Consider the following 15,921-nt stretch of genomic DNA (forward strand, 5'->3'; position numbering starts at 1 on the left):
CATTTTTCTAGCTAGCCTAGGAGATCACCCCTCACTGTGATTCCTGCTGTAGGTTCATTTTTCTAGCTAACTTTCAGGATCACCCATCATTGTGATTCCTGTTTCCGGCTTAGTGCCATATAGCTTACAGGTACACCCCTCACTGTGTATTCCTGTCATTTGCACACCTCTACAGTGTAGTCTCTTCCAGGTACAATTATCGGTCGGGGTGCACCTCTGCATCGCTGTATCTGTATCCTGCCTGCTGCCTGACTTCTGCTTGGCCAGAGTGTCTTTCCCTTCCGTGCAATTGCTTGCATGGCCAGCACCCCTCTTACAAATTATTGTTGAGTGTAATCTAGTAATCCTTTCGAGGAAATTAGCAAAATGACCACCACCGAGGTCTAGGCTATACTGGAATTGGGAGAGAGGCTCGGCTATGAGGGAACAGAATTGCAAGAATTTGTCCGAGAAACCCAGAATGAAGCCAGGGAGTGAAGAAAAGAGGAGAGAGAAAGAGAGAAGGAACGGCAAGAGCATGAATTAAAGATGAGGGACAAAGACATTGAATTGGCCCAGCTCCAATCCTCACAAGCTCCACCTAATGGTACTCCGCTACCTGGGCCAGGCTCCCCATCCCTGCCTGTCCATACTCTCATTCCTCAGTGGGACGATAAGGATCCTGTAAGGTGGCTAAACTAAGTGGAGTCAGTGTTCCAGTCGTGTGCTGTGGCCGTGGAGATGAAGGCTCTACTCCTGGCCAAGCATATGCAAGGAAAAGGGAAGGCTGCTCATTCCGCCTTGCCCGTTGATCGACAAGGAGATTTCAAGGCTGTCTGAAAGGCCATGAAAGAGGCTTACAAGCTGAGCCCTGAACATTAGCGCCATCAGTGGCGTGGACAAGCCAAGCCCCCCACGCAACCTTGGGCTGACTGGGTTTTTCAGAAGGATAGGCTCTACACCCTCTAGCTTGGGGCTGCGAAGTGCACTACTATCGAGGACCTCCACGAGCTTTTCAAAATTGAGGACTTCCATAGGAATGTCCCACCAGAGCTCTCCCTCTACATTACCGAGAAGAAGCCAACCACCTTAAGGGCTTGTTGCAAGTATGCTGATGAATACGAGCTCGTCCGGCATAACTCAGGGTCCCAGCGCACTGCTCCGCCCACTACCTCTGCTCTAGCTGGTAAGCCTAAGCCCAAGCAAAACCCACTTTCTTCCAGTAAGTGCAGCCTCTGTGGGAAATCCAACCATTCTGAAGCAGACTGGCCAACATAGCAGTCAACACCAGCAGCTGCCCCTTCGGATACGAGCCCTAAGCCTAAACCTAAGGGTCGGGGTCCATGGAGGGACTATCCTAATGCATACTGCGAGGTTTGCAACACCAAGGGACACACTAAGAACTGGTCAGGTTGTCCCAAACAAGTTCCAGCCACCCTCCCAGTTGTCCTCACCATCTCCGCTCGAGAAGCACCCCGCAGGCAAACTGCTGAAGGGGAGATCACAGTTGCCCCACTTGAAGACGAACGTCCCATCACAATTAGTCCAAGCCTTTGAGGATAATGGTGCGGACGTTTCCCTGATCTCAAGGCACAAGGTGCCTGCCGGTGCCCAGGTTCAGGAGGATGAACATATGACTGTCAAATGGATTGATGGGGTCACAAGGAACCTACCTACAGTTGAACTGAGGGTGACCACACCCCTTGTCAGCCGACAGTACCGGTTTGGAGTTGTGAGTGATGTAGCCCATGAAGGTTATGACCTTCTCTTAGACCAAGACCTTATCCCTGCCAAGTGCAGAGCAGCTTCAACCTCTAAGGATGAAGAATCTTCGCATCCTTCAAAGGACACCCATAGTGCTGGAAAAGCTTCAGAAGTGCCATCAATTCGAACGACGGAAGTCCCTTGTATTCCAGGGGAAACCATCTCTTGTTTCCAATGCCAGTTAGGCAGGTGCTACAGATTTCAACCGGGAAAGTACTGCTCCCTCAGAGCAACACCAGTCGCATCACTCGGTTAGTAGTGACTGGACTAATGGTCATGGGATAGAACCAGTTAACCAACAATTTTGCATGGCTTACTGAACAGTCCACTGAACAGTGGTCTAGGCTATACTCTCTTGTGGAAGATCAAGGCAAAGCCATAATAAGTTTAATGCGACAAATGGAAGCTGTTATCAGTGAGAGCCATGCCAAGCCCCTCACTTCTGTCTCGGATCCAGTGCCTATTAATTGTAGTAGTACACCTATTGCACCATTGGCACTCCATCATCAGCACATTGAGCATCCCATACAAACTGTACTTAAGTCGGGTGCTAACTACCCTTTGCCAGTCATTCCAGGCATCACCTCCACAGGTGGATATAGTGGGAGAACATTGCCTTTCATGCCAGTTGACACCTCCCAGCCATCTCTAGGTTTTCTTCCCCAGAGTTCTCTTACGAAAGCTACTTCTCTAGCATCCCAGGCCTTTCTGCCTCTTAATGTGGGATATTTTAGTATGCATCTCCCCCAAGAGCAGCCTGTAGATTTTGCAGGTCACCTAGCCCAGGGTCTAAAGGAGGACTTCTTATTGACTAAAAAAAAAATTCCCCTTCGGTTAACATATATGATAATATATTAATTCTGAGGTAGAGCGAATCAGATATTAAAGGACATTTGTAGCTCGGTGTATGCTTTTATATATATATATTATATATACATTACATATATATATACATATATATATATATATATATATATATATATATATATATATATATATATATATATATATATATATATATATATATATATATATATATATATATATATATATATATATATATATATATATATATATATATATATATATATATAATATATATATATATATATATTTTAGTCGATAAGAAATTTGTCGGCTCACGAACCATTGAACCCAACAAATAAGCATGTGTGTGTAACATACATATACATAAAAATATGTACACATTTCTATATGTACGAATATATACATATACATACCCTCAACAGACAGCATATTGCTTCTATTATACCTACAGCAAATGACCTACGAGCATTCGTCGAGAGAAAAACAAAAGAAGTGGGTCTTCGGCAGTTAAGCGTGTTGGCGCCACTAGGTATAATGCAGCACTAATAACCCTGTTAAATTGAATGTGCAAGTAGTAACTAAAGTCCGCCTTAAAACCCGAATAGGACCAGGAGATTAATAGAACGCCAAAATCTAAGACGGTAAAGTCGAGCATCTTGCCATGAATGGCAACTAGGTTACAAGCACCCTTTTGCCCCAAATCATCAATCTGGTACTACACCAAGCAGTGAGCTAAAAGTATTAGACCATGTGCTCATCTGGGCCTCAAATCCATTCGGATTCTTGCTTTCACATGCACCTTAAGACATTTAAGTGTTTTCAAACTTGAAGCATTGATTAGCTCTAACATTACCTGTTGCCTAGGAGACAACTTTAAAAAAATGCACCCACACACTTGGAATGTTTATCTACTTCATTCATAGGTCTAGACATCAGGGTCTGAAACACTGAGAAAATGTAAAAGAAGAATCTTTATTGGTATTCGTAATAATTAGGAATATTTGACATCATAACTAAATTACATGAAGTGCTAACGAGTACTACTTAATTCAACCGGACTAAATTACAAGAGCTCTACAATTTAGGCAGCAGATATTTTTGCCGGCAACATATCGACTTCGTATAAATTAATTGACATTAGGGGACACAGTTCAGGAACAGAAAATGCAGTGTGGATTACAGTCACCTTCTATGAAATTACTATAAAATCTCTATTGTGTCTTAAACCTCTTTAAATTAGCGTGGTGAATTCCCAGCTATGGGCTGAAAGAGCAATAATGTAGTCTATGAATTTACAAATGCAGTGCAGATTACAATAACCTTCCCTGAAATTACTGTAACATCTATATGGTGTCTTAAACCTCTTTATATTAGCGTGGTGAATTCCCAGCTATGGGCTGAAATAGTATTAGCACAGTATGAATTTATGTGCAATACAGCAAACTCTGCCTCTTGAAAAAGGAGTCCGTCAGAGGCAGTTTAGCTGTACTAAATCTCAGGGTGCAACATTAAACCATTTCCCACAAGTTCACAACTTATAATCTACTGATTTCTATAAAATATTTTTCAAGTGATTAACAACCAGAAGCTAACAGTTGTCTGGATGATCAACGAGATATGAAAACACCATTGCACAAGTAAAGCCTGTATAACTCTACTCCCATTTGACAGAAAAGTTTATATTAGGATAAAGACAAAGTCTCTTGTTAGGATAAAGACAAAGTCTCTTGTTAGTCTGAAGCTTATCATGAATCGTTTCTCTCAACCTATATTGGCTCAACCCGTTGTCATCCACCTGGGGAGAAACCAAGCCACAAGATCATGTCAACTTGAAGTGGTTAAGCCAAAATCCCCACACCAGAGGAAAACAATTTATATGACCAAATCCAAGTCTGCATCTATGAAATTTAGTTATTATCAACAATAAATTGCTTTTTTATCCAGGCCATCAAATGGTCAAAGATGGCAATTTCAGATTAAGAGAAACCTAATTTTGTCATTATATCTGACATTTACTCACCACAATCAAATAAGTAAGGCGTCATTAAATTTCACAAACACCGTAATTAACATACTGTCCATCTCTATCATTCTTTACTCCTGACTCAAGTGATATGTAGTATTGAGCACCTTTAAAATTATTAGGCTGCCCTGGCTCCCATTCCAATTTTGTGCTATCTGGATTTCCATCCAAGTCAAACCAAGTATACACATCATCGGTCGGTTTGCGATTTAAGCTGATCCAGAGCTTGTCTGCGCCAAGTACGTAATTTAAAACTTTGCCATAGGTGCTGTCCTGTGGCGCAAACAGACGTCCTCCCATCATCTCACACTCTTGCTTCACAAGGTTCCAGTTACCAATGCTCTTTGACTTTTTTAGCTCCTTACCATTCATACCCCCGACGTAGTAAGTGTGTAACGAAGGAGGAGCTGCTACGGTGGTGATTGGCCAAGATAGACTCTGCAGGAGGCCGCATTCTTCTGTCTCCGTGTCCCAGGTGTAGACCCAACAGCTTGGATTTGCATTGCAGGTGGATGAGCAACTGAAAGTAAAATAGAGCCATTATAGTCCAGCCGTTTTCGGTAAAAATATGGAGGAATCGCTCAAATTTGGTTAAAAGCACCAAATTTTGCGCATGGTTAGCTTGAGGTGTACTTTGTCAAATGTGATAGAGACCCATTTTATATCTTTCCAATATGGCCACTTTTTTCAAGATGGCCACCAAAATTCAGGAAAATGCTTGTATTCAAAGGTTTTTCATTGTATATTAACAATTTTGGAGTGTAATCCTATATTTTCAAGGATGTTCTAAACAATGAGAATAAAAATAAGCACAGCAGAACAATATCTAACCAGCAAATGCCCATTTAAATTCTGAAATAAGGAAAACATATTGAAAAATTGCTCAAAATGTTGTTGTTATCTTAGTGTCTCAAATGGTTCTAAAGCTCCATATATAATATGCTCAATTAGTGTAAACTGATACTACATTAGTCTGTATAAATGAAATCATCAACCACAATATCTATAATTATGTTGTCATAATGTATGCAGTGTTTCATTAACTGCCCTACTGTTTTAGTTCACTCTTTCCTCACCAGGTGATTTCTTTATATTTGTTGTCATTCACCAGGGGAGCTATATGTTATTGAGCACATGGCTGATATTTTGATAAATTAAAATTCAATTTTACTTTTGGGAACAGGTACCATATGAATATTTATTAAAATGTGTTCTTACTAACTGTTGTTCATTCATGCATAGATTTAGAGTGACTGTTTTCTTTCTTTCCTACAGGTTGCTGTTCTACTGCTTGAAGAGACAGCACTGTTCATTACTATGCCGTTGTACAGATCTGCGTAGAGACCATAGTGCCTATTAGCTTGCTTTATTGGTGATGGCTTAAACTCTATGTGCATGCTAATACTAGTAAACAGAGCTTTGTGAAGTACAAATTCTAACAATGGCAGAACCACAGTTTTACTGGGACAGGTGCATTTTATGTCAACTGGTAAAAAAGGATCCCATTCAGTGCCCTACCTGTGGCAAAACACATGATTCAGGTGCTGCTTACCTCACCCTATCACAGAATATTCAGAGGTTACATGAACTCAGCTCATTGTTTATGGATATTCATCCACTTCTGCTGGGATAAACAATCACAGTGCTAAACTTGATGGAAGAAAATGGTGCTGGTTGGCATAAAAATTGCAACAACCTTTTCAACAACAAGAATGTCCAAAGAGCAGAGAAAAGAAAAGCTCCAGATCCAGAGAATAATGACACTAGTGACAATAACACGGAAAAGTTGTGGTGGAGCTACTAAACAATCTCAGAATACATGTTTTCTATGCCCTGAATCTACAAATGTAGGCCCACTTCATAATGTGTCAACTTTTGAAACAGACAAACGAATAAGAGAATGTCTATGCAAATCCAAGATACAGTATTGTTGGCAAAGTTGAGTGCTGGAGATCTGATTTCTCAGGAAGCTGCATATCATGCAAAGAGCCTGGCCGCTTTGTACAAGAAAAATGCAAAACCGATGGAAGGTAGTACTGATGCAGAATCAAGATTTGCTCAATTAGAAGGCATTGCACTTACTGAACTAATTTCATTTATTGAAGGGAGCAGCATCCAAAGTGGCACATTGTCAACCTTTAAACTTGCAGATCTCTGCAAGTTGTACAGTGCCCGGCTTGAGCAACAAGTGTTCAAATAGAGGGATGTGTAAACTCTACACATTTGAAGAATCGCATCCTGTCTCATTTACCAGACATGCAAACTTTCAAAGATGGCAGAAATGTCATTCTTGCATTTGACAAAGATCTTGCAGCAGCTCTCAAAAAAGTTATGGTTCAAGACTTTGACAATGAAGCCATGATTCTAAAGCAAGCAGCAAACATCATCCGCAAACAAAGCTGAGCTCTTCATTTTTCTAGCAGATCAATGTGCTACTATCAGCTGTCGAGAGGGCAAGCAAATTATGTCCACAAAAGGAGAATGGGTCCTTTGCACCCCCGAGAGGGACAGTATTGATCAAATATCTCCATGCTCCCATGAGGAAGCAGACTCAAGGCTTCTTCTCCATGCAAAAGGTGCAGTTCAACACGGTTATGAGAGGATCATGATCAGAACTGTGGACACTGATGTAATAGTGTTAGCTATTGCACTGTATCTTCCAATTCATGTAAGTGAACTGTGGATCAGCTTTGGGGTTGGGGACAACTTCAGATATATCCCTGTACACACCATGGCTGATTCTCTAGGTCCAAAGTGTCAGGCTCTGCCTATGTTTCATGCCTTCAGCGGGTGTGACAACACATCCACCTTTGCTGGTAAAGGGAAGAAATCTTCTTGGGAGACTGGCAAATATGTGCAAGTGTAACAGGTGTTTGCAGACCTTGGGAATGTACCAACACTGGAGAGAATTGACCAGCACATGGCAAACCTTGAGCGATTTCTTGTTCTGCTTTACGACAAAACAAGCACTGCCACATCAGCTGATGAAGCGAGAAAAGATCTCTTCACCAGGAAAGGCAGGTCCATTGATCTCATACCACCAACTTCTGCTGCTCTCTACCGGCATGTCAGAAGAGCATCTTATCAAGCGGGTCATGTTTGGGGCCAGTCACTTCTCCCCAATCCTGTGTTACCTTCACCTGTCGAATGGGGTTAGATGAAAGGGCCTGGGAATGCACGGGAACCCTATAAGTCAGATCTGCCTCAAGCATCAGTTTCCTGTATGGAATTCCTGAAATGTGGATGTGTCAAAGGCTGCAGAGGAAGATGCAAGTGTGTGGAAGCACAACTAGCATGTACAGCTCTGTGCAAATGCAGGGGCAATTGTGACCGTGTGTGATTAGACTGTGTACATAAATTAGTCATTACAGTACTGTACTAGCAAATGATGATTACAAGGATGAGATCTTTTTTTGTATTAAATTAATAAAACACTCTTTATATTGAGTTAATAAAACACTGTACTCATGTTTGACATTCAAATACATAATTTACTTTGCGTTAAATTACAGAACTAATATGATTACAGCCGGTTTTACATTTTAAGGCAATTTCTGTAACAAAAAGGCCCCTTTTCTCCTTAGATATTTGTCTGATGTGCTTACATTTGCTTTCAGTGTTTAGAACATCGTTGAAAATATAGGTTTAGACTCCAAAATTGTGACTTTTCAATGAAAATCCTTTGAATAGCAGCATTTTCCTGAATTTTGGCAGCCATCTTGAAAAAAGCGGCCATATTGGAAAGATATCAAATGGGTCTCTATCATATTTCAAAAGGTACATCTCAAGCTAACTTTGTGCAAAATTTGGTGCTTTTAACCAAATTTGAACGATTTTTACCGAAAATGGCTGGACTATTAGAGAAAGATTCTCTCAAGTTCAGTAAATTGTAAACAGACCACACCTGCATCATTCAAAGGTTCCAGTGAGCTCGTGTGGTCCTTTTGCTCCCAGACATCTAACATCAAAGATTCCAGACTTATCTCTTGCACAATTTATTGTTATTTAAACATAATGAATGTGAGAACAACCTTGGCATTAGAGGCTAACGTGTGAAATAAGGGTTGCCATACTGTATTGCGTTGGTGGTGTTGAACTGCACATATGGAGCGGAAAGTTTTTGTCCTCCATTGAAGAGGATTAGGTAGAGACGAGACAGACAAACTGTGTCTCCCAGGACGTAAACAGACACAATGGACAGCAGCATAACCATCCGTATGTGCGATGGCATCTTCATGACCTTCTTCATTTCTGCCCTTAATAACGAAAGAATCATGATTTAATTACAAATCACCGAGACTCAGTGACCCCAGTAGATAATGGGGATAAATTATATAAAACATAATAGTGACTTTTTATCCTTAATCGCTTTTGAACGATAATTGATAACGAATTGTCAGTGATACTACAGCAAAGTCCTAATCTTCTACTACAACAAAAAACAGTAGGTTTTTTTTCTCTTTCTTTATCATGGTGTTCTTGCAACCTCCATTTATATATATATATATATATATATATATATATATATATATATATATATATATATATATATATATATAGGTATAAGCCACGTGGCTTATATATATATATATTATATATATATATATATATATATATATATATATATATATATATATATATATCAGTATTAGTTAGCTGAAACACCACAAAAGTTCAAGAGTCGGAGTAAAGTAGCCTTTATAAAGGAGAATAAGGCTGATTTTAATGTTGAAACTCTCACCAAAGCAATTGAAACTATTTTCTTGGCTTAAGTGACCCCATTATTTAACTAATAATTATAATGGGGCCCCAGTAGTACACCTTGAGCATGAAATCTAATGAAGTCTTTGGCTACCAAAGATGTGATTTGTTATATAAGAAAAAATTTTATACAGTAAAATAAAATTATTTATGAATTCACGAAACTTACAATTTATTTTCATTCAACATCGTATCACGACGCTTAAAAATAAATGAATTGAGATATTCACAACAAAGGGTATGATGAGGATAGTATGAGGCTTTTACTAGTGTTTAAATCTTGCTAAATACTTCAAAATGCATCGGAAAATTTTTGAGCTTTGTGAGGACGACCGTTCTCCAGTGGCAATGAGACTAAATCAAAATTTCCAGAGGACGGATTCTTCGTATACCGTAACGGTTCCTGCTTAATTTACTGGACCATACTGTTTTGGTGCGTGTATGCTGCCCACATGCCACTACTTGCGGTTTTACGAATGAATTAATGGATAATATTGGCAAAATGGAATACAGGGTTAAAGAAATCGCACCCCCGTGAGCAGTATGTGGCCATCAAAATGGCACTAAACCAGAATGGTCAAGTAATCAGATCAAGCATGAATTCATCATGAATCATTTCCATTTACGAGCGGGCAGTGGTCCTATTTCATCCTTATGTTAAAAGTACCTGACTCTTCTTCATAGTCTTCAGAGATATTCATTGTTGACTATTACAACCGAGTATGTTTCATCCAACTTGGCTCCAAAGAAGTTGAGCTACAAATGGACTAGACTAGACCTACTGCAGAAATATATTATATAGTACTACTTATTTCTTTGAATTTCGTCGTAGACAATTGGCAATTAAAGTTTTAAGGATTCGTCAAGGCTTGTACTGTGTATTATCTAACAAATATTTCACGAAGCGTCCGTCGCTGGCTTCGTTGTCCCTTCACTATCCTGATTGGTTCTATTTGGCATTTGAATTTCAAACCATCGTATGCCACAGAATTAATTTTTTAACAACTCTTCGTGAAATATCATTAGATAGATAAATAGACAGTAAAAGCCTTAACGAATTCTTCTTAAAACTTTTTATTTTCAATTGTCTACGACGAAATTCAAAGAAAGAAGTAGCTTAATATATTCCTGCAGTAGGCCAAGTCCATTTGCAGTTCAACTTCTTTGGAGCCAAGTAGGATGAAACAGACTCGGTTGTAATTGTCAACAATGAATATCTGAAAGACCATGATGAACAATCAGGTCCTTTTAACAAATTTGTTTGTTTCTATGGTGTTTTTACGTTGCATGGAACCAGCGGTTATTCAGCAACGGGACCAAAGGCTTTAAGTGACTTCCGAACCACGTCGAGAGTGAACGTCTATCACCAGAAATGTTCTTATTAACATAAGGATGAAATAGGGTCTCTGCCTGCTCGTAAATCTTATAGATGAAAATGGCTCATAATGAATTCATGCTTGAGCTGCTGATTATTTGACAAATTATGACTCTATACGTAGCAATGGATATGTATCACAGAAAGGAGAAACACATTGCAATAAAAAATGCAAAAGATCCTGCACACAGCAGGAGGAAAACTAGGTCTATTTGAATAAGAGTGAATAGCCGATTTAACAAGTACCCTAATGAGAGAACGAATAATAAGGGTTATATTTTGAGTAAATACATAGTATGGCATTTCTCCGCAGTAATGCGTAACTTGAGGATTACTTACCGCTAAGGTAGCGGTGTCCTGGTCCTCCTGGAGATGGTTGGCAGCTTTTGAACTGAATGACCAACTAGATTGACTTAGTACAGGCCATTAAGCAGCGGAGCAAATTCCTGGTGTCGCATGCACCTTTAAACGTTAAGTGTTTTCAAACATGAAGCATTGATTAGCTCTAAAATTACCTGTCGCCTAGGGGACAACTTAAAAAAAAATGCAGGCTCACACTTGGATTGTTTATCTACTTAATTCAACCTGACTAAATTACAAGAGCTCTACAATTTAGGCAGCGGATATTTTTGCCGGCAACATATCGACTTCGTATAAAATAATTGACATTAGGGGACACAGTTCAGGAACAGAAAATGCAGTGCGGATTACAGTCACCTTCTATGAAATTGCTGTAAAATCTTTATTGTGTCTTAAACCTCTTTAATTCCCAGCTATGAGCTGAAAGAGTAATAATGTAGTCTATGAATTTACAAATGCAGTGCGGATTACAATAACCTTCCCTGAAATTACTGTAACATCTATATGGTGTCTTAAACCTCTTTATATTAGCGTGGTGAATTCCCAGCTATGGGCTGAAATAGTATTAGCACAGTCTATGAATTTATGTGCAATACAGCAAACTCTGCCTCTTGAAAACAAGTCCACTTGGCAAAGCAAGGAGTCCGTCAGAGGCAGTTTAGCTGCACTAAATCTCAGGGTGCAACATTAAACCATTTCCCACAAGTTCACAACTTATAAAATACTGATTTTCAATAAAATATTTTCCAAGTGATTAACAACTAGAAGCTAACAGCTGTCCAGATGATCAACGAGATATGAAAACACCATTGCACAAGTAAAGCCTGTATAACTCTACTCCCATCTGACAGAAAAGTTTATATTAGGATAAAGATAAAGTCTCTTGTTAGTCTGAAGCTTATTGTGAATCGTTTTTCTCAAACTATATTGGCTCAACCCGTTGTCGTTCACCTGGGGAGAAACCAAGCCACAAGATCATGTCAACTTGAAGTGGTTAGGCCAAATCCCCACACCAGAGGAAAACAATTTATATGACCAAATCCAGGTCTACGTCTATGAAATTTAGTTATTATTATCAACAATAAATTGCTTTTTTTATCCAGGCCATCAAATGGTCAAAGAAGCCAATTTCAGATTAAGAGAAACCTAATTTTGCCATTTAACTCTGACATTTACTCACCACAATCAAATAAGTAAGGCGTCATAAATTTCACAAACACCGTACCTAACCCACTGTTCATCTCCATCATTCTTTATTCCTGCTTCAATTGACATGTAGTATTGAGCACCATTATAATTATTAGGCTGTCCTGGCTCCCATTCCAATTTCGTGTTATCTGGATTTCCATCCAAGTCAAACCAAGTATACAAATCATCGGTTGGTTTGCGAATTAAGCCGATCCAGAGCACGTCTGCACCAAGTGTATAATGTAGAATTTTGCCGTAGGTGCTGTCCTGTGGCGCAAATAGACGTCCTTCCATCATCTCACACTCTTGCTTCACAAGGTTCCAGTTACCAATGCTCTTTGACATTTTAAGCTCCTTACCATTCATACCCCGACGTAGTTAGTGCGTAACAAAGGAGGAGCTGCTACGGTGATGATTGGCCAAGACAGACTCTGCAGGAGGCTGCATTCTTTTGTCTCTGTGTCCCAGGTGTAGACCCAACAGCTTGGATTTGTGTTGCAGGTGGATGAGCAACTGAAAGTAGAGCCATAAGAGAAAGATTCTTTCAAGTTCAGTAAATTGTAAACAGGACACACTTGCATCATTCAAAGATTCCAGTGAGCTTGTGTGATCGTTCTGCTCCCAGATATTTAACATCAAAGACTCTAGACTTATTTTTAGCGCAATTTATTGTTATTTAAACATAATAAACATAATGAATGTGAGAACAACCTTGGCATTAGAGGCTAACGTGTGAAATAAGGGTTGCCTTAATGTATTGCGTTGGTGGTGTTGTACTGCACATGTGGAGCAGAAAGTTTCTGTCCTCCATTGAAGAGGATCAGGTAGAGACGAGACGGACAAACTGTGTCTCCCAGGACGTGAACAGACACAATGGACAGTAGCACAATCAGCTGTAGGGACAAGGGTAGCTCCACAATCTTCATTTCTGCCCTTTATAACGAAAGAATCATGATTAACCCTTAAACGCCGACTGGACGTATTTTACGTCGACATTTTTGTCTCTCGGGTGCCGACTGGACGTATTACGTCGACATACAAAAGTTTTTTTTAAAAATTCGCGGAAAAATACTTTTAGGCCTACCAGCCGAAAACTCTTAAATCACGCGCCTTGGGGAATGCTGGGAGTTCACGGATCAAGGTGTTGTTTTGTTTACAATCGTTACGCAGGCGCGCAAGCGCGAATTTCTTTCTTGCCGCACTAAAAAGTATCTGTGACACATCTCTGAAATTATTTCGTCACTTTGACATAATTTTTGTACCATTTTAAATTAGCCGTTACATAGAGTATTATATATGAAAATGTGCGCATTTTTATGTAGAATACAAAAAAAAAAAATACTCATGATTGTAGCTTTTATCAGTTTTAAGATATTTTCATATAAATAACGATAAGTGCCAAAATTTCAACCTTCGGTCAACTTTGACTCTACCGAAATGGTCGAAAAACGCAATTGTAAGCTAAAACTCTTATATTTTAGTAATATTCAATCACTTAACTTAATTTTGCAACTAATTGGAAGTCTCTAGCACAATATTTCGATTTATGGTGAATTTATGAAAAAACTTTTTCCTTACGTCCGCGCGGTAACTCTTCCGAAAATAATCATACATGCGATTGTGGTAATGTTTGCACCATTTTAAATTAGCCGTTACATAAAGTTTTATATATGAAAATGTGCGCAATTTCATGCACAATACAACTAAAAACAACCCATGGTTGTAGCTTTTATCAATTTTGAAATATTTTCATATAAAAATGATAAGTGACAAATTTTGTTTTCAACCTTCGGTCAATTTTGACTCTACCGCAAATGGTCGAAAAACGCAATTGTAAGCTAAAACGCCTATATTCTAGTAATATTCAAGCATTTACCTTCATTTCGCAACAAATTGGAAGTCTCTAGCACAATATTCGATTTATGGTGAATTTATGAAAAAAATAACATTTTCTTTACGTCCGCGCGGTAACTCTTCCGAAAAAATCATAACGTGCGATTGTGAGTAATGTTTTTGCAAAAAAAAAAACCATTTTGTTTAAAAAATTTTAAAGCCGTTACATAACGTTTTATATATGAAATGTACGCAATTTCATGTATAATACAACAATAGTAGTTGAAGGTTGTAGCTATTCTCATTTTCGAAATATTTGCATATAAATCACGATAAATAGAAAAAAAACCACGTTCGGTCAAATTTGACTCTACGAAATGGTCGAAAAACGCAATTGTAAGATAAAACTCTTACAGTCTAGTAATATTCAGTCATTTATCTTCATCGTGAAACAAATTCGAAGTCTCTAGCACAATATTTAAATTTATGTTGAATTTAAAAAAAAACTTTCCTTCCCCCCTCCGCGCGCGGATTCTCCGCCACAAATCTCCGAAATGCGTAAGTCCCATTCTCGGAATATTTGCTCCGTTTCATATTAGGCATTTCATAGAGTTTTATATATGAAAATGTGCGCAATTTCATGTAGAATAAACGAAAAATATTTGAAAAGTTGTAGCTTTTCTTGATTTCCGAAATAATTGCATATAAAATATATATATATAAAAAATCGACATTCGGTCAACTTTAGCTCGTCAGATATGGTCGAAAACTGCATTTGTAAGCTAATAATTCTTACAGTATAGTATATTCAATCATTTGTCTTCATTCTGAAACATATTGGAAGTCTCTAGGACATATTTAGATTTATGGTGAATTTTTGAAAAAAATTATATGTGTTTACGTAACCGCGTTACGAATTCATGCATTATTTTGTGATAATATTTTTCTCTGTGTTGCTTTTATCGTTTTACAATGTGTTATATATCAAAATGATCGCATTTAGTGCACATTACAACGAAAAAAAAGTAACTTGTTACCTTCAAACCGTTTTGCCGCACAGACGCGATTTTGAATACAATTATATTGAATTTCGAAATTTTTTCGTTTTTGGGGGGGGGGCGCTATCATATATCGCATTATTTATATATTGATAATGATAATTTTTTTCATTCTGATGGTTGCATACTAAACTTCAAGCAATGACAAAAAAAGGAGAGCCAAAAATGAACTCTTAATCTTGAAAACTAAGCGCGCTGTGATTTTTTTGAAAAAAAAAAAAAAATATTTTTTCCGCTTACGCGCTCACTCTCAAACCCCTCCGGCATACGGGAGTCATTTTTTTTATTTATACCGCTCCGGCGTTTAAGGGTTAATTACAAATCACCATGACTACGATTGGCTCTGTTCCTCACTCACTAGGCTAGCTGGTTCTAATTGGCGCAAATTGAATATCCTAGCAGTCATATATGGTAACCTACTGATGGATATGTTGTCACAGAAAATGCAAAACAAATGAGGAACACTACATAGGTCTACATGAACGAAGGTGAATGTCCGATATAATATGAGCAACATTTGAGTGAATATATAATAAAGGCACTTGTCTACTACAATAGGTAGACTGAAAATAAACTGAAGATTACTTACCACTAAGGTAGAGATGACCTGGGGATGATGGAAGGCTGCCAAGCTCCGACTGACCAGCTCGATTGACTCTGTACAGTGTACATGCAGTTAAGTACATATGGAGCAATTTCGTGAACCTTCTAAGTTTCCCAGGTTTCAGTTTTAAAACAATACTAAGTACTCT

The sequence above is a fragment of the Macrobrachium nipponense genome, chromosome 37 (genome assembly GCF_015104395.2).
Source record: "Macrobrachium nipponense isolate FS-2020 chromosome 37, ASM1510439v2, whole genome shotgun sequence".
NCBI classification, from domain to species: Eukaryota; Metazoa; Arthropoda; class Malacostraca; order Decapoda; family Palaemonidae; genus Macrobrachium; species Macrobrachium nipponense.